This window comes from Oncorhynchus nerka, linkage group LG12 (genome assembly GCF_034236695.1).
Source record: "Oncorhynchus nerka isolate Pitt River linkage group LG12, Oner_Uvic_2.0, whole genome shotgun sequence".
NCBI lineage: Eukaryota > Metazoa > Chordata > Actinopteri > Salmoniformes > Salmonidae > Oncorhynchus > Oncorhynchus nerka.
In genome coordinates, this window is record NC_088407.1 from 30,408,893 (window position 1) to 30,428,966 (window position 20,074).

At 42.6% G+C, this 20,074-nt stretch overlaps 1 pseudogene; it reads left to right on the forward strand.

The window, feature by feature from the left end:
* Positions 1–4,700: 4,700 nt before the first annotated feature.
* On the forward strand, positions 4,701–5,615 carry LOC115138086 (ladderlectin-like; annotated as a pseudogene).
* Positions 5,616–20,074: the final 14,459 nt, after the last annotated feature.

The window sequence follows — 20,074 nt, forward strand, 5'->3', positions numbered from 1 at the left end:
TTATTTACCACCACAGACAGATGCTGGCACTAAGACCGCACTCAGTCAGCTGTATAAGGAAATAAGCAAACAACTCACCCAGAGGCGGCACTCCTAGTGGCCGGAGACTTTAATGCAGGGAAACTTAAATCAGTTCTAACAAATTTCTATCAACATGTTAAATGTGCAACCAAAGGGAAAAATATTATAGATCACCTGTACGCCACACACAGAGACGCGTACAAAGCTCTGCCTCGCCCTCCATTTGGTAAATCCGACCACAACTATATCATTGTGATTTCTGCTTACAGGCAAAAAATAAGTGACTCTGTCTATAAAAAAAAGTAGTCAGATGAAGCAGATGCTAAACTACAGGACTGTTTTGCGATGGCATTGATGGGTTCACCACATTAGTCACTGGCTTTATCAATAAGTGCATCGAGGACGTCGTCCCCACAGTGACTGTACGTACTTACACCAACCAGAAGCCATGGATTACAGGCAACATTCGCACTGAGCTAAAGGGTAGAGCTGACGCTTTCAAAGTGCAGGACTAACCCGGAAGCTTACAAGAAATCTTGCTATGCCCTGCGACGAACCATCAAAAAGAAAAAGCGTCAAAACAGGGATAAGATTGAATCGTGCTACACCAGCTCCGACACTCGTTGGATGTAGCAGGGCTTGCAAACTATTAGACTACAAAGGAATGCACAGCAGCGAGCTGCCCAGTGACACAGGCCTACCAGACGTGCTAAATCACTTCTATGCAAGCTGCACTGAGGCATGCATGAGAGCATCAGCTGTTCCGGACAACTGTGATCACGCTCGCCGTAGCCGACGTGAGTAATCTTTAAACAGGTCAACATACACAAGGCCGCCTGGCCAGACGGATTACCAGGACGTGTACTCCAAGCATGTACTGACCAACTGGAAAGTGTCTACCCTGACATTTTCAACCTGTCCCTGATAGTAATACCAACATGTTTCAAGCAGACCACCATATTCACTGTGCCCAAGAACAAAGGCAACCTGCCTAAATGACTACAGACCCGTAGCACTCACGTCCATAGCCATGAAGTGCTTTGAAAGGCTGGTAATGCCTCACATCAACACCATTATCCCAGAAACCCTAGATCCACCTAATTTGCATACCGCCCCAACAGATCCACAGATGATGCAATCTCTATTGCACTCCACACTGCCCTTTCCCACATGGACAAAAAGGAACACTTGTGAGAATGATATTAATTGACTACAGCTCAACGTTCAACACCATAGTATCCTCAAAGCTCATCACTAAGCTAAGGATTCTGGTACTAAACACCTTCCTCTGCAACTGGATCCTGGACTTCCGGGTGGTGCCAGAATAACAACCTATCCCTCAACATAACCAAGACAAAGGAGATGATTGTGGACTACAGGAAAAGGAAGACCGAGCACGCCCCCATTCTCATCGAAGGGACTGTAGTGGAGCAGGTTGAGAGCTTCAAGTTCCTTGGTGTCCACATCAACAAACTATCATGGTCCAAACACACCAAGACGGTCGTGAAGAGGGCACGACAAAGTCTATTCCCCCAAAGGAAACTAAAAAGATTTGGAATGGGTCCTCAGATCCGCAAAAGTTTCTACAGCTGCAACATCGAGAGCATGGTTGCATCACTGCCTGGTACGGCAATTGCTCGGCCTCTGACCACAAGGCACTACAGAGGGTGGTGCGTATGGCCCAGTACATCACTGGGGCTAAGCTGCCTGCCATCCAGGACCTCTGAGGAAGGCCCTAAAAGGAAGGCCTCTGAGGAAGGCCCTAAAAATTGTCAAAGACAAAAAGGCTTCAACGGTTAATCAAATGGTTACCCGGACTATTTGCATTGTGTGCCCCCCCAGCCCCTCTTTTACGCTACTGCTACTCTCTGTCCATCATAGTCACTTTAACCATATCTACATGTGCATACTACCTCAACCAGTCTGACTACTTTTATAGCCTTGCTACCATATATAGCCTCGATACTGTTATTTGTCACTGTCTTTATACTGTTGTTTTTAGGTCTTTACTTTCCTATTGCTCACCTAAAACCCTTTTTGCACTCTTGGTTAGAGCCTGTAAGTAAGCATTTCACTGGGTGGCAGAGTAGCCTAGTGGTTAGTGCGTTGGACTAGCAACCGAAAGGTTGATCAGGCCTACTGTTGTGTCGTCTGCAAGATCGAATCCCCGAGCTGACAAGGTACAAATCTGTCGTTCTGCCCCTGTTCCTAGGCCGTAATTGAAAATAAGAATTTATTCTTAAAACTTGTTAGGGAAGTGCTCCCGCTGTGGGGATCAAATCAGCGGAAATTTCAAGTGCGCCACGTATAGTTTTTGATAAAAACTCAAACTTTCATTAATACACACATACAAGGTACTGAATTAAAGCTACACTCGTTGTGAATCTATCCACCAAGTCAGATTTGTAAAATGCTTTTCGGCGAAAGCATGAGAAGCTATTATCTGATACCATGCACCCTCAAAATACTGCAACGTCACCTAACACGACAGATTTTGCGTTAGCCGTCGCAAACCAAAACGCTGAAATAAAATATAAAACATTCATTACCTTTGACAGGCTTCTTTCTTGGCACTCCTAGATGTCCCATAAACATCATTTAGGGTCTTTTTTCGATTAAATCGATTAAATCGATTATTAAATTATAGCCTAGATATCGATCTAAGAATACTGTGTGATAAACGGGAAAAAAATAGCGTTTCATAACGTAACGTCATTTTTTAAAATTCAAAAAGTCGACGATAAACTTTCACAAAACACTTCGAAATACTTTTGTAATGCAACTTTAGGTATTAGTACACGCTAATAAGCGATAAAATTCATCAGGAGGCGATGTAAAATCTTTAGCTGTCCGTGTAGAAAAACATGTCTGAAGAGAGGTCGACCAAACATCCGGTCGGAGACAGGAGGGAATGAGTTCCCTTGATTCGGCTCGACCAAGAATCAAAGCTGAATCAAATGACATGACTCTAGACATCCTGTGGAAGCTGTAGGCACTGTAAACTCGGCTCTATTTAATTCGGTTCACTTTGAACAATTCCTTGAAGTCGCGGAAGGATATATTTTTCCATTTTCAGTGAACAGATTTCCCTGCACTTTTCGATGAAACGCACGTTCTGTTAAAGCCACAGCCGTGATTTAAACAGTTTTAGAAACGTCTGAGTGTTTTCTATCCACACATACTAATCATATGCATATACTATATTCCTGGCATGAATAGCAGGGCGCTGAAATGTTGCGCGATTTTTAACAAAAAGCTGCGAAAATTCGCAACAGCCTTAACTGACTTCCCTTGTAAAATAATAAACTGTTGTATTCGGCGCACATGGCACATAAACTTTTATTCAGGCCATTACATAGTGGTTTCATGACAACAATAGATCCATTTTAAACCATGATGGGTGATAGAATGGACTATAAGTACATTGATAATACACTATTCATATGTGGTTCATAGAAAGTTACCAGAGTTGTCTCCAAGAAGAGGACAGTCGTATACTTAGAATTTCCTGACCCTCTCCTACTTTCCTAGATAGCTTCCAGTAGTTTGGAATACCATGTGCATCCCCTGAATGTGGAGGTGAACTCCACTCCAGATTATCATTCTAATCGTCTCACTTACTGTCCCAACAAGTGTGCACAACAGAACTGATGCAATGTATGTTTGATCAACAAATGCTTGGCTTTAATAATCCTTTATCTAGAAATGCCTGTAGTGAGTGTGTACGTGCAAACTTGCCTAGTACCACAATGTCATTGTGGTCAGAAGCCCTGTGGTTTCATGACAACAAGTCATTGGGTAACCACAGCAGGGCCAGACAGCAGAAGCACACTGCATATCACACACACCAGGGCTATAATCTGGTCCTCCATCAAAAATAGCAGCTAAAAATAGCAAAAGGGGCATAGCAAATTGCCTCCTTAATAAAATCCCATGCGGCATTTAATGTAAAGAGGTTTTGAGCCCGCCAGGCATTGGATTTAGTACACCAACTGAGCTGGCCCTGTCTTTTTTACAACAAAAGTCATTAATTTGCCAATAAAAGTGCCATTTTAAAACAGAACACTTCACTTCTTGAGCATCATGAATTGTTCGGCTTTTACTCATACACTACCACTCACAAGCACAAGAAATTTGATACTATGACCTCTTGACCATATCAAGTAATATGATATACCATGGGGAAAATCCTAAGACAACAAAGCCCAGAACAAGGAAGCCAATGTCGAGGTCAGGTTAAAAACAACGGCTATGAAACATAAAACTGATGTGTGTGAATTCATAATGCAGTCGACTGCCTAGAACTTTGTAAAAAAAACTAAAAAACATGGATGGTATCAAGAAACATGCCATGACAAGGAAAGAGAGATGACCCATAAAAGACTAACTCGGCACGTTTCTTGTTTACAATAAATCCCTGCACTCACGTGGTGGCATTTCTCAATAAGGAAACAGATATTTGCCTGTTTTTTGTACTTTGATCAGGAATCACTCGTAAAAATTCTTACATCAGCAACACTAGTTAACCATTGTTAGGAATTCACTTTGTGGCCTGTACTGTATTAAAGGTGCATCTCTTTCTCCAGATGAACAGAACCCTCTAATAGGAGACTAGCGCCATGGCGAAGTTGACCATCCTCCTACTTGTCTGTGCCGTCTTGGAGCTCAGCAACACAACGCCCTTAATGGAGGCCCAACTTTTTCCTCTTGAGCGTTCACTAGAGGCAAACCCAGAGCTCCCTACTTTTGAAATCTTACAGAAGATTGACGCCGAACATGTTCCTCCTATGGGGGACATGGGTGTCGAGGGAAATTACTTTGAACAGAACCCACCTCTCGAGGTGTTTGAGGAAACAGACGCCGGACAGGGTCTCTCTCTCTCTCCATCAGAGGAGCTTGGTGTAGAGCAGTCCATGTCTCTGGAGGATGAGCAGGTGAAGACAGAAAGCACTAGCGTATGCTCCATAGGCTGGGTCAAACATTGGCACCGCTGTTTCACATACATCCGCACCGAACGGACATGGGCCGAGTCGGAGCAGTACTGCGTGTTTCAGGGGGCCAACCTGGCATCCATCCACAGCACAGAAGAGAACCACTTCATTCAGGAGATGATCCGCAGACAGACACACGACTTCCCAAGAGTCTGGATCGGCGGACAGGACGCTACCCAGGAGCGCCTTTGGTTGTGGAGTGATGGGTCCAGGTTCTACTACCGCGACTGGAGCAATGTACAGCCTGATAACGCCATGGGAAATGAGAACTGTATGCATATAAACTATGGAGAAGAAAAACGCTGGAATGATTATGTCTGCAGTAGGACGTTACCTTCTGTATGTTCCATGAAACTATAAGCTCGGACATCGCCTTAATCAAGATGTCTATTTTGTTTAGTTTTCCTATGTATTTTCATGATGACTATTAGCAAATGAGTAAGATTAAATTGCTACTTAACATGACTAACACGAAAAACCGCACTCCATTATGTGCATCATCTTTTCGATTTTTATCTCTGCATTTGTTAGTTACAGCCACCTTGTTAAGACCAAAATAAGGGCATGTTTGTCAAATGTAAATAAAGGATTAGTGCTGTATATATTCAAGTGGCTACGCATGTTATTGTAAGAACAACCTCTAAACTGGTTTGTGGGGTGACACGATTCTTAGACTATGTATCTGTAAAGAATACAACTTAAAGGGAAAAAAGGACAATCATTGAATATACCAATCAAGAATTTTCACACTACAGTAATAATCATAGACAGATTGTAATTTTTTTCCCAAATGAAACTTCAGCACTTAAAAAAAAATGGGATTTAGGGAACTAGGGAAGAGCTAGGGACTAGGGAACTAGGGAAGAGGAACTAGGGAAGAGCCAACATCGCATAATTGTAATGAATAGTGAGAGCGGCGCAGTCCATGTTTGCTTGTTCTCCGACTCCCCCATAGCAGCCTTTTCACCTGACATTAACGGCCTGAGTAGCATGCCACTTTATAAACACACGAGTCACGACACACACGCGCGCACAAAGGAACCTTAAACCCATCTTTTCTCAGGCGATGTGCCGTGCTCTGATGGATTGGAATGTTTCCATAAATTATTATTTAGGCATGCAGTGCCTAAACAAGTGGCTCTTTACCAGTCAGCGTGTTCCAAAGACACTGTAGAGATGCACACTGAAGAAGCCACCTGGGATTCTGGCCTCTGACACTCAGCCCTTCACGGACATTGTTGCAAAGGAGCACAACACAAAAGTACTGTATCCTACATACTAGAGGTCACTATTTTTCTCAGGGGTTCTCTTTTCTCAGCTCACTAGCAAGAGGCTATTTGGGGTGAGACTTTACACCAACAGCGACAAAATGTACATCAGGAATGAATGAATGCAGCGTGTGACAGCACTGTTTGGCCCCACCATATGCTAGGCTATCTGTTGTAAATATCAATCTTAAAAATTGTTTTCACAGATTTTGCAATCAACAGTGCTGAGCTTAGCGAAAACCCATTAGGTATTGTATTTCAGGCAGAATGCTATTTGGCAGGAGTGTAACGTAGGGCTGGTCAATCCTGTCAAAATACCAGTATTCCGATATTTTTTTTAAAGTGACAGTATGACGGTATTTTATGTTCTAAACTTGCATAAGGTGTAATGCTTGACAACATATTAAGTTATTTCAAAATGGGTCTTTCTCCATTCTGATTATTTGAACAGTATAAAACAAACTACATTTCTCAATTTCCACATTTCCTGCACTCATTTTCTTTTAATCCACACTGCCACGTAGGGCTGCACGATATCTAGGCCTTTACCAAATTCTGTTAATTGCGATTTGACTTGGATGTAGATCAAAACACTTGAGTGAACTGTTGGAATCATGGGAAAAAAAATGATTATTTGAATTCTATAGTTAGAATATAATGGTGGGCACTTTGAATACAGTGTGACATGACAATGAATGAAAATGCGTTTTGACAGGGTAGGAACCAAAGTGTTGTTCAGTGTTTCCTATGGGACCCTATAATCGTTGGCTACATTAAAATGTTCTTTACTTCATGTAGCCAACATACAGTGGCTGCAGTCCAAACACATAATTTTTACCCCCTCAGCCCTTGTGCTATCCGCTTTGAAAACCCCATTGAAAACAGATGCAGTTTGATTGGCATCTTAAGTGGAGGTCCAATTCACTAACGTTGCCTCCTCGCTCCCAATTTAGCACGAGGGAGCGAGTGAACAAGTATGGTCACTTGCGGGGTTGATATGACCCACAATTCAATGCAAACTGTAGTCGCATGTCAAACTCTGGTGGCTGTGATGTGTCAAATATAATCACAAGGCTGCATTTTCAGCATGTCAGAAAAAAGTATCAAGCTAGCCTGGAAAAACATAAATACATATTATATATACTGATTTTATAGTTGGCAAATGGGCTTAGTCTCGTAATGAGGAGCCTATAAAACATTGATAGATTCATAAACATATTTTTTTTTTATAAATTACCAAACTATAAAACTAGCAAGCCAGCTATGGGTAAGTGTAGCGAGCTACCTGACAGGAGGGCTACCTACAGTTGAAGTCGGAAGTTTACATACATTTAAACGCAGTTTCACAATTCCTGACATTTAATCCCAGTAAAAATTCTGTCTTAGGTCAGTTAGGATCACTTTATTTTAAGAATGTGATATGTCAGAATAATAGTAGAGAGAATTATTTCTTTCATCACATTCCCAGTGGGTCAGAAGTTTACATAATCTCAATTAGTATTTGGTAGCACTGCCTTTAAAATAGTTTAAATTGGGTCAAATGTTTCGGGTAGCCTCCCACAATAAGTTTGGTGAATTTTGGCCCTTCTCTCCTGACACAGAGCTGGTGTAACTGAGTCAGGTTTGTAGGACTCCTTGCTCGCCCACGCCTTTTCAGTTATACCCACAAATTTTCTTTCGGATTGAGGTCAGGGCTTCGTGATGTACACTCCCAATACCTTGAATGTATTGTCCTTAAGCCATTTTTCCACAACTTTGCTTGGGGTCATTGTTCATTTGGAAGACCCATTTGCGACCAAGCATTAACTTCCTGACTGATGTCTTGAGATTTTGCTTCAATATATCTACGATTTTCCTCCCTCATGATGCCATCTATCTAGTGAAGCGCACCAGTCCAACCTGCTAGAATCCTGACTAGAGCCAACAGATTTGAACATATTATTCCAGTGCTAGCCTCCCTACACTGGCTTCCTGTTAAGGCAATGGCTGATTTCAAGGTTTTACTGCTAACCTACAAAGCATTACATGGGCTTACTCCTACCTATCTCTCTGATTTGGTCTTTAGATAGATATTCCCCTAGAATAGCTCAGAGACCTAGATTGGTAACATCAGTCAGATTACTGCTAAATTAGGTGATCGATCAATGGCTTTTCTTTAATACAACCTTAAAAGGAATAAACCTGGTGTAATAGGTCAATGGTCAGATCCAGAATTGATCTGTTTCTCATTTGCACTCAGCAAAAAAAAGAAACTTCCCTTTTTCAGGACTGTCTTTGATAAATAATTCGTAAAAATCTAAATAACTTCACATATCTTTATTGTAAAGCGTTTAAACACTGTTTCCCACGCTTGTTCAATGAACCATAAACAATTAATGAACATGCACCTGTGGGACAGGTACAAGGATGGCAACAACTGCCCGAGTTAGACAAGGAACACACAATCCCTGGCCTGTTGTAAGCTAGGTCCTCACCAGACATCACCAGCAACAACGTTGCCTATGGGCATAAACCCACCACCCCTGGACAAGACACTGACGAGTCGTGATTTTGTCTCAACGGGGGGGGGGATGGTCAGATTCGCATTTATCGTCGAAGGAATGAGTGTTACACCGAGGCCTGTACTCTGGAGCGGGATCGATTTGGAGGTGGAGGGTCCGTCATGGTCTGGGGCGGTGCGTCACAGCATCATCGGACTGAGCTTGTTGTCATTGCAGACAATCTCAACAGTGTGCGTTACAGGGAAGACATCCTCCTCCCTCAGGTTCCCATCCTGCAGGCTCATCCTGACATGACCCTCCAGCATGACAATGCCTCCAGCCATACTGCTCGTTCTGTGCATGATTTCCTGCAAGACCGGAATGTCAGTGTTCTGTCATGGTCAGCGAAGAGCCCGGATCTCAATCCCATTGAGCACGTCTGGGACCGGTTGGATCGGAGGGTGAGGGCTAGGGCCATTCCTCCCAGAAATATCCGGGAACCTGCAGGCCCCTTGGTGGAAGAGTGGGGTAACATCTCACAGCAAGGACTGGCAAATCTAGTGCAGTCCATGAGGAGGAGATGCACTGCAGTACTTAATGCAGCTGGTGGCCACACCAGATACTGACTGTTACTTTTGATTTTGACCCCCCACCCTTTGTTCAGGGACACATCTGAGGAACTTGTTCAGTTTATATCTCAGTTGTTAAAGCTTATGTTCATACAAACATTTATGCATGTTAAAAATAAAACACAGTTCACAGTGAGAGGACTTTCCTTTTTTTGCTGAATTTCAGCAAATCTCATTAGGCCAACTGTTTGCAAATGGATGAGATCATAACAAACTGTCAGTACATAAGACTGGAGACGTTTCTCTAGCGCCTTTCCCACGTAAAACCTTTAATAATATTTCTTCCATGACCACTAATCTGAAAGGGAATAAGAGGTGAAAGCTGCATGGCAGAAACCTATCCAGTCCTTTCATGTGTCAGTGGTGATGGACGAAATGAGACAAGGAAACTATGCCAATCAACTAGAACATGTCATCCTGTGCTTAGTGTACTGGGATCTCGTTGTGTTCTTAGTCTGAAGAAATAGTTCAGTTTCACTGTACTACCACTGGATGTCAGCCTTGCACACCATTACTGCTGTTGTACCAAATAGTGTTTTCTGGGAATGGATATGCTATCCAGCTGTCCATTTCAGATATGTAACAGAAGAGATATTTTTCTTCAGAGACACATTAACAAATGTTTAACAAATATGTATGTTTGATTTCTGAAAGGGGTGAAGGGTTTACAAGAAAGACCCCATAATGTGGGTTATTGCACACATCATAGGTGTGTACATTGTGGGATAGTAGGCGCAGCAAGACGTTGTCCCACGACACTAGGGTCAGTATCGCTTGCCATCTAATGATTAAAAATGGCACTCCAGTCTCCTCTTCCCCTAATTTATAACCTGATTTATTTAACAAAAAAAGGCACATCAATAGGTGGTCCACGTATGACATGGCACAAGTGGGGAGGTGGGCCTTTCTCTTTTGTCCTCCATTGCTTCTGCAATCGTGTATATTACTCTATTTATACTTGGGATATTGTTTTTCAACACGAAATTTCAAAAATAGCCGAGTGTCTCTAAGGTTAGGATAACTTCTACCCAAAGCAGGGTTATTTGGGTGCAGAAGTGGGCAGGATTATGGGCGGACTGAGGACATGGACAGGGCCAGACCGGCCACTTCAGCTGGTCATGTTCCTCCCATATAGGGTCACGACTCCTCAGTAGAGATTCAGAACCCCCCCCCCCACCCCCCACCCACACATGGCCCACAATGCCCAGCTCTGAAGCGATCACATCCAGTTCACCTGTCTAACAGAGAGCACACTAAATGTCACACATCAAGGTATTGAAGAACAATGGATTCATATCAAATTCTGTCACATGCGCCGAATACAACAGGTGTAGACCTTAGTGAAATGCCTACTTACAAGCCCTTAACCAACATTGCAGTTACGAAAATATATATATTTTTTAAATGAGATAAAATAATTAAAGAGCAGCAGTAAATAACAAACGCAGGGCTATATACAGGGGGTACCGGTACATAGGTAATATGTACATGTAGGTAGAGTTAAAGTGACTATGCATAGATAATAGCAGAGAGCGGAAGCAGCGTAGAGGAGGGGGGCATGCAAATAGTCTGGGTAGCCATTTGATTAGCTGTTCAGGAGTCTTATGGCATGGGGGTAGAAGCTGTTAAGAAGCCTCTTGGACCTAGACTTGGGGCTCCAGTACCGCTTGCCGTGCGGTAGCAGAGAGAAAACTATGACTATCGTGGCTGGAGTCTGACAATTCTGAGGGCCTTCCTCAGATAGGGCCTGGTATAGAGGTCCTGGATGGCAGGAAGCTTGGCCCCGGTGATGTACTGGGCCGTACACACTAGCCTCTGTAGCGCATTACGGTTGGAGGCCGAGCAGTTGCCATACCAGGTGGTGATGCAACCAGTCAGGATGCGCTCGATGGTGCAGCTGGAGAACCTTTTGAGGATCTGAGTACCCATGATAATTCTGTTCAGTCTCCTGAGGGGGAATAGGTTTTGTCGTGCCCTCACGACTGTCTTGGTGTGCTTGGACCATGATAGTTTGTTGGTGATGTGGACGCCAAGGAACTTGAAGCTCTCAACCTGCTCCACTACAGCCCCGTCGATGAGAATGGGGGCGTGCTCGGTCCTCCTTTACTTGTAGTCCACAATTATCTCCTTTGTCTTGATCACGTTGAGGGAGAGGGTGTCCTTGCACCACACTGTCAGGTCTCAGCTTACAGGGAGGTGGTCAGTCCCATCGTTGATCAGGCCTACCACTGTTGTGACATCAGCAAACTTAATGATGGTGTTGGAGTCGTGCCTGGCTGTGCAGTCATGAGTGAACAAGGAGTACAGGAGGGGAGTGAGCACGCACCTGAGAGGCCCCTGTGTTGAGGATCAGAATGGTGGATGTGTTGTTACCCACCCTTACAACCTGGGGGCGGCCCGTCAGGAAGTCTAGGATACTGTTGCAGAGGGAAGTGTTTAGTCCCAGGGTGCTTAGCTTAGTGATGAGCTTCGAGGGCACTATGGTGTTGAACGCTGAGATATTAGTCAATGAAGAGCATTGGTGTTCCTTTTGTCCAGGTGTGAAAGGGCAGTGTGGAGTACAATAGAGATTGTCTCATCTGTGGATCCGTTGGTGCGGTATGCAAATTGGAGTGGGTCTAGGGTTTCTGGCATAATGGTGTTGATGTGAGCCATGACCAGTGTCATGTCTTTACTATCATTAAATTGAAGACAAAGTTTTTATCGAAGATTCTCTGTAATTAGTATTACGCGATCAACTGTTTAATAATGTAACTGTAATTAACTAGGAAGTCAGGGCACCAAGGAAAAATATTCAGACTACAAGGTTATAATTTCCTAATGTAACCTTTCAGATATTTTCATATCTGATCCATAGTCTTCTGATTAATGAATTGTTTACTTTACCTCACGTTAGTCTCATTCCAAACGTTGTAAATTGCACGAACCCAGTCTTCACTATGAGTCATCCATACATAATTTGTCTTAAATCATTTATTTATTACTAACTAAGTAATGTATAAACAAACAAGGTAAATGTGGTTACAAGAAATGATAGGGGAATGTGCCCCAGTGGGCTAAACCAGCATTGCGGCTTGTTAGACAAAAGGGGAAGTGGGGGTCAACTGAGATGAGACACGACAAAGTTGATAATTATAACAATTGAAATGCTAATCCTTTGCACATGAACGCTCACTCATTCGGGAACAATTGCAATCAATATATATATTTACGCTCATTGTGTCGTCTTGATCGCTGTTGAAAAGTTTGTTTCTGTTGGAGAGTTTCGCTCTCTCTCTCTCTCTTAGGGGATAGTTCAGAGTGACATTCATTCGTTTGTTATAGAATGGATGTTTCGGCGGTTGTCGTTCTTCGCGTTCAATGATACCGAATTCCTATTTGCAGACTAGTAATTAATATCAAAGACTTGTTCTTATTCTGTCAGTATCGATAGTCTAAGATTTTAAAAACGTGGTATGGTTAAAAGATTCAGCAATGGTCTACAACCTTCGTCCTCTCCTAATGGAGAAAAACATGGTCTGGTGATAATTTCTCAAAGTTGGGTTTTATTCAGAATGGCAGAAAAGGTCTGTCCCAGGATGCCTGACCCTAACTGGGATCAGGGGCAGACCTCTGATTTAGTTAACTCAAATTCCCTTTGAGTTTTCCTTCATTAAACAGTCCAAAATCACATTGTAAAATTGTGTAAACAGTATCATACTCACTCATTCATCTTATACAACAATTAGATGTAAACCTCATATCTGAGGCTATTATAAAAACAGCGTTATGGTAATGTGGCCACACCGTCTCCCATGACCTTCCCCAAGTTGTAACAAACGGACCAGTTCGTAGCTGGATTCTTCACCGATCTTTTATACTTTCCCCCGGAACATGAAATTTGTTCGGACCTCGAGTTCTGTGAGGTGGGAGAAATTCCTTTGTTCTCTATGAAAATGTACTCTGCCTCTTATACTGTGTGGCCATGTGGCAGGGTCTTCTCAGGAATTTACGACCTCTCTCTGACCACAGCAGCCTTGTTGAAGGAGGCAAGGGGGAGGCAGGGAGAGGGGGATGGGGCTTGCTATACCCAAAGAGGGCAACGTCATGACACCAGCCTTTCAAAGAACTTCATGGCTACAGACGCGAGTGCTACAGGTCAGTAGTGATTTAGGCAGGTTACTTTACTGTTCTTGGGCACAGTGACTATGGTGGTCTGCTTGAAACAGGTTGGTATTACAGACTCAATCAGGGACAGATTGAAAATGTCAGGGTAGACACTTGCCAGTTGGTCAGCACATGCTTGGAGTACACGTCCTGGTAATCCATCTGGCCCTGCGGCCTTGTGAATGTTGACCTTTTTGAAGGTCTTACTCACAACGGCTGTGGAGAGTGTGATCACACAGTCGTCCGACACAGCTGATTCTCTCATGCATGTTTCAGTGCTTCTTGCCTCGAAGCGAGCATAGAAGTTATTTAGCTCATCTGGTAGGCCTGTGTAACTGGGCAGCTCACGGCTGTGCATCACTTTGTAGTCTAATAGTTTGCAAGCCCTGCTACATCCGACGAGTGTCGGAGCCGGTGTAGTACGGTTCGATCTTAGTCCTGTATTGACGCTTTGCCTGTTTGATGGTTCGTCGGAGGGCATAGTGGGATTTCTTATAAGCTTCCGGTTTAGAGTCCTGCTCCTTGAAAGCGGCAGATCTACCCTTTAGCTCAGTGCGAATGTTGCCTGTAATCCATGGCTTCTGGTTGGGGTATGTACGTACAGTCACTGTGAGGACGAGGTCCCTCGATGCACTCATTGATAAAGCCAGTGACTGATGTGGTATACTTATCAATGCCATCGGAAGAATCCCGGAATATGTTCCAGTCTGTGCTAGCAAAAGAATCCAGTAGATCTGCTTAATCTTACCACTTTTTATAGACCGAATCACTGGTGCTTCCTGCTTTAATTTTTGCTTGTAAGCAGGAAGATAGAATTATGGTCAGATTTGCCAAATGGAGGGCGAGGGAGAGCTTTGTACGCATCTCTGTGTATGGAGTAAAGGTGGTCGTTTTTTTCCCTTTGGTTGCACATTTAACATGCTTATAGAAATTAGGTCAAACTGATTTAGCTTCCCTGCACTAGGAGCGCCACCTCTGGATGAGTGTTTTCCTGTTTGCTTATGGTGGTGTACAGCTCATCGAGTGCGGTTTTAGTCCCAGCGGTGGTCTATGGTGGTATGTAGACCGCTATGAAAAATACAGATGAAAACTCTAGGTAGATAGAGTATCATGATAAGCTGTAGACCACACTACCTCAGGCGATCAAAACCTAGAGACTTCCATCAATATCGTGCACCAGCTGTTTACATATATGCATAGGCCCCCGCCCTGTCTTACCAGAGACTGCTGTTCTAGCCTGCCGATAGTGTATAACCCACCAGCTCTATGTTCTTAATGTCGTCGTTAATCCATGACTCGTGAAACATAAGATATTACAGTTAATGTCCCGCTGGTAGGATATACGTTCTTTCAGTTTGTCCAATTTATTTTCCAGCGATTGAACATTAGCTAGCAGGACAGAAGGCAAAGGCAGATTTCTTCCACTAAACCGGTTTCCTTGTCCAGCCAATGACGGGGATTTGGGCCTGGTCGGGTGTCTGTAGTATCTCCTTCATTGAATATAAACTCTGTCTAATCTGAGGTGAGTAATCGCTGTTCTGATATTCGAGATGTTCGGTCATAAGACGTTAGCAGCAACATTATGTACAAAACAAGTTACGAACAACGTGAAAAAAAACAAAAAAAATAGCATGGTTGGTTAAGAGCCGATAAGACAGCAGCCAGCCATCCCCTCCGGCTCCATCTTCCAATTCCTATGCACAACAATGCCTACTGTAACATATCATCCTACTTCAGGGGAAAGTAGACTTCCAAAGATATCAAATTGACTGGCCTATAGTAAAGAGCAACAGAAAATGTAAGGCAAGAGTCACTTAATTTAAGTTGCTTGTGGCACAATCTTGTCAGCCTGGGTTCATGGCTCAACCAGCAACGTCAACATTAACAAAACACGCCTGATAGAAGAAAAGATGTTTGAGACATAATCCAGTATTCCCATTACATCGGATTTTAGTGTATTATTCTTGGACGAGCACGTTGAAAGACATTACTTTCCATTGTGTTTGTGTCTGCCTATGCATACAAGGAAAACAGTCACTAGTCCGATGTAATACAAAATCTGACTGCAACTACACAGAGACAAGGAATGCCGACTGAGCAATATTGTGAGAATAGAACGATTAGAATGTTTTAGATTCCACTACATTCTAGTCCAAACTGAAAGAGCAGCAACACAGTTGGGTGTTTGAGAGGAAACACTCAGTATACTATACACAGGTGGTAAGAAAGGGTTTCTACTTTCCCCTTATTCCTGATCAATGTGTCGCTTATTCTGAGTAATGAACAAATCTAGAGTTGCCAGACTGCTTTATTGGGGAGCTTTAACGGACTATGGGTATAAATCATTGGACTTTTTTTCTGAATGTATATCAAAAATGTCAAACCATGAACATGCCAAACCTTTGTCTGCTTCAACAGTGTGGCAAAATAGTTATAATTCACTTCCATCTGCACTGCACCCAAAAATAATGATAACATTCATTGCTAAAATTAGTTATATCAAAGCACTTGATCATTACACGTTGGGACAGAGTCCATTTGCGCAAATCATTTAATCCTAAAAAGCAAGAGTTGAAACCAAAAATATTTTACAATTGTTATGTTCTGAACAGAATCGTTGTTGTTTGCATTCTGTTCCACCAGTTAGTCCACAAAAATAAAAAAAGTTTTGAACAGGTCCCCAAAACAAATCCCCAAAAAGTTATGGTTGATATCATTCCTTTCTGTTCATTTTTAAACCTTGGAAAACAAAAATGATATTCAGCTCAACATTACATCACCAATGGATAGAGCAGCTTGCTATGGAGCGGGCAAGCCATGTACATGCACTGGACAGACAAGTGTAGTGTTGGCAGGATTTAACTGAAATTTCACAGGTGAGGAGGGTGCTGGGCATCTTGTTATGACATGCATTATCTGAATTAGGCCCACAGAATTCTACCTACGGTGGAGCGGCTTCTATGAACAAACTTTGAATGCCTTTGAACTTCAGAGAGTAGGCTTAACTAGCGTTGGACCAGAGATAACACCCTTGATCATGACTCTGTTTCACTACATTACACAATGCCGCCTAGAGTTTGAGAGCTAGACCAGAGCTAGCTAGCAATGTAGCTAACAAGCTTGTGTGTGTGTGTGTGTGTGTGTGTGTGTGTGTGTGTGTGTGTGTGTGTGTGTAGAGCAGCACCCGAATGTAAATAAACACATCTAACCTTTGTAGTTAATAAATCCAAAGTGAAACTTGATACTATAGGATCCTTAACCCTCAATGGAAAAGTTATTCCATTCACCTAATAATAAAATCTCTCCCTAATTACTGAATCATGCTTGTAATGTCAGTCGCTACAACAGACTATGCTTCTGAGGGAGGGGGAGGCAGCCTACACACGGGGGAAAATGTATAGCTGGCAGGCAGACACTGGAATAAGATTGAGTGACAAAGTGACGGCTATGCATAGGCACTGTTGCGTTTGCGGGGACTGGGGAAAAAAATGGCATGACCGTAAAATAACGGGTCGGTTCAGGAACAGTATACGGTACCAGTCAAAAGTTGGCACACAACTACTCATTCAAGGGTTGATTTTTAATATTTTCTACAATGTATAATAATAGTGAAGAACTAAAAACTATGAAATAACACATATGGAATCATGTAGTAACCAAAAAAGGTGTTAAACAAATTAAAATATATTTGAGATTTGAGATTCTTCAAAGTAGCCACCGTTTGCCTTGACAGCTTGCACACTCTTGGCATTCTCTCAACCAGCTTCATGAGGTAGTCACCTGGAATGCATTGCAATTAACAGGTGTGCCTTGTTAAAAGTTCATTTGTGGAATTTCTTTCTTTCTTAATGAGTTTGGGGCCAATCAGTTGTGTTGTGCTAAGGTAGGGGGGTATACAGAAGACACCTCTATTTGGTAAAAGACGAAGTCCATATTAGTGCAAGAACAGCTCAAATAACCAAAGAAAAACAAAAGTCCATCATTAGTTTAAGACATGAAAGTCAGTCAATGCAGAACATGTATTTAATTTTTATTTAACCAACTAGTTAAGAACAAGTTCTCATTTGCAACTGCGACCTGTCAAAGATAAAGCATAGCAATTCGACACAGAGTTACATGGAATAAACAAAACATAGTCAATCATACAGTAGAACAAAAGAAAACAAAAAGTCTATATACAGTGAGTGCAAATGAGGTAAGAGAAGGGATTTAAGGCAATAAGTAGGCCATGGTGGCAAAGTAATTACAATATAGCAATTAAAACACTGGAAAGGTAGATGTGCAGAAGCTGAATGTGCAAGTAGAGATACTGGGATGTAAAGGAGCAAGATAAATAAATACAATATGGGGATGAGGTAGGTAGATAGATGGGAAGTTTACAGATGGGCTATGTACAGGTGCAGTGATCTGTGAGCTGCTCTGACAAGCTGGTGCTTAAAGCTAGGGAGGGAGATATGAGTCTCCAGCTTCAGAGATTTCTGCAGTTCGTTCAGAACTTTGAAAGTTTCAAGTGCAGTCACAAAGCCCCTGATGGTTTTGATGAATTCTGGCTCTCATGAGGACCGCCACAGGATATTAAGACCCATAGTTCATTAGAGAGTCACCAGCCTCAGAAATTGCAGCCCCAAAAAATGCTTCAGAGTTCAAGCAAGACATCCACATCGACTGTTCAGAGGAAACTGACTGAGTCAGGCCTTCACGGTCAAATTGCTGCAAAGAAACCACTATTAAAAGGACACCAATAATAAGAAGATACTTGCTTGGGCCAAGAAACACGAACAATGGACATCAAACCGGGTGCAATCTGTCCTTTTATATGATTAGTCAAAATTTGAAATGTTTGGTTCCAACTGCAGTGTCTGAGAGGCAGAGTAGGTGAAGGGATGATCTCTGCGCGTGTGGTTCCCACCGTGAAGCACGGAGGTGGTGTGATGGTGCTTTGCTGGTGACACTGTCAGTAATTTATTTAGAATTGAAGGCACACTAAACCAGTATGGCTACCACAGCATTCTGCAGCGATACACCATCCCATCTGGTTTGCACTTAGTGGGACTATCACTTGTTTTTCAACAGGACAATGACCCAACACACCTCCATGCTGTCTAAGGGCCATTTGATTGAGAAGGAGAGTGATGGCGTGCTGCATCAGATGACCTGGCCTCCACAATCACCAGACCTCAACCCAATTGAGATGGTTTGGGATGAGTTGGACCGCAGTGTGAAGGAAAAGCAGCCAACAAGTGCTCAGCTTATGTGGGAACTCCCTCAAGACTGTTGGAAAAGCATTCCAGGTGAAGTTGGTTGAGAGGTGTGTGAGAGAGACGTGTCTGTGTCCTCAACTTGCAGAGGACAGACAAGTTGGCTATCAATCAGAATGTAGGTCGACGTGTCATCTTTTTTCCCTACCCTCGCCCCGCTTAGATATGATGCACTTTGACAGATTGATAGCAAACATCCTTGCCATTTATCATAGTAGCAGGCTAAAGAGAGGCAGCAGCGGTCTGAATGATCAGACTTAAAAACAGAAGAGAAAGTGATGGGGTGAAATTATGAAGTGAGTGGACAGAGATATACAGCTTCACTCTATCCAAACAGAGCAGCAGGATCAACGTACAGCCCACCCTTCTCTTTAGGCAGGCAAACAATCCAGTTGAGTTATGTAGACCACAGAGGACCTCACTTGACTGACATGAGAAATATGTCAGTCAAGTGACCCCCCCAAGGATACTTACATAAAAATACTCGGATCATCCAGAAAATTTCCCATATCGGTTACGATACCAGTTTTGTCTGACTACTCTGCACACCTCTAATGGGTAGTGTGAGATTTGCTTTTCTCTTATTGAATGAGATTGTGAACAAAACAATTTGAAAGATCTATCATATGTTCCAAATGGCAACAAGGTTCCAAAAAAACAACTACCCTATAAAATCAATACATAGAACTGTATATGACATCATCAGAGAACGACAATAGAGTACCACAGTATGAGTCATAATACCCATAAAACCTAGCAGTCAAACAAGGAAAATAGTTCCAATCGTTTTCCCACCATTTCTCCCCATAGGGTATTTTAGAAACAGTTCAAATAAGGTCTGTTTTGTGTAGGCTTACGCTGGTGTGACTTTTGATAACCGTGTAAATCTCTCCAGGACACTATTTCTACCCCCCAAAAATGAAATGTTAATTAGCTGCTAATGTGACTATCATAAAGAACTACAAATGTCATGATCTGGATGAGACTGTGGAATCAAGGCAAAAGGTGAGAATCTCTGGATGAACTATGAATACATTTTAATTTAATTTGACAATTTTGTTCACTGTCTTGTGCAAGTTTTAAATTGACAATACTTATTTCGCAAAGCTGTCAACTAAAGATGTGCAGGAGCATGCAGCGATTTGTAGTCTTGCATGATGTCTACCATGATGCTAATTAGCATGTTCGAATCAGAGTAAATAGAGCCGAATACATTGATTAAAGTGTTTGATCAAAACATCACGCCAGGGTACAAGCCTACACGAAACACGTGACTATTGG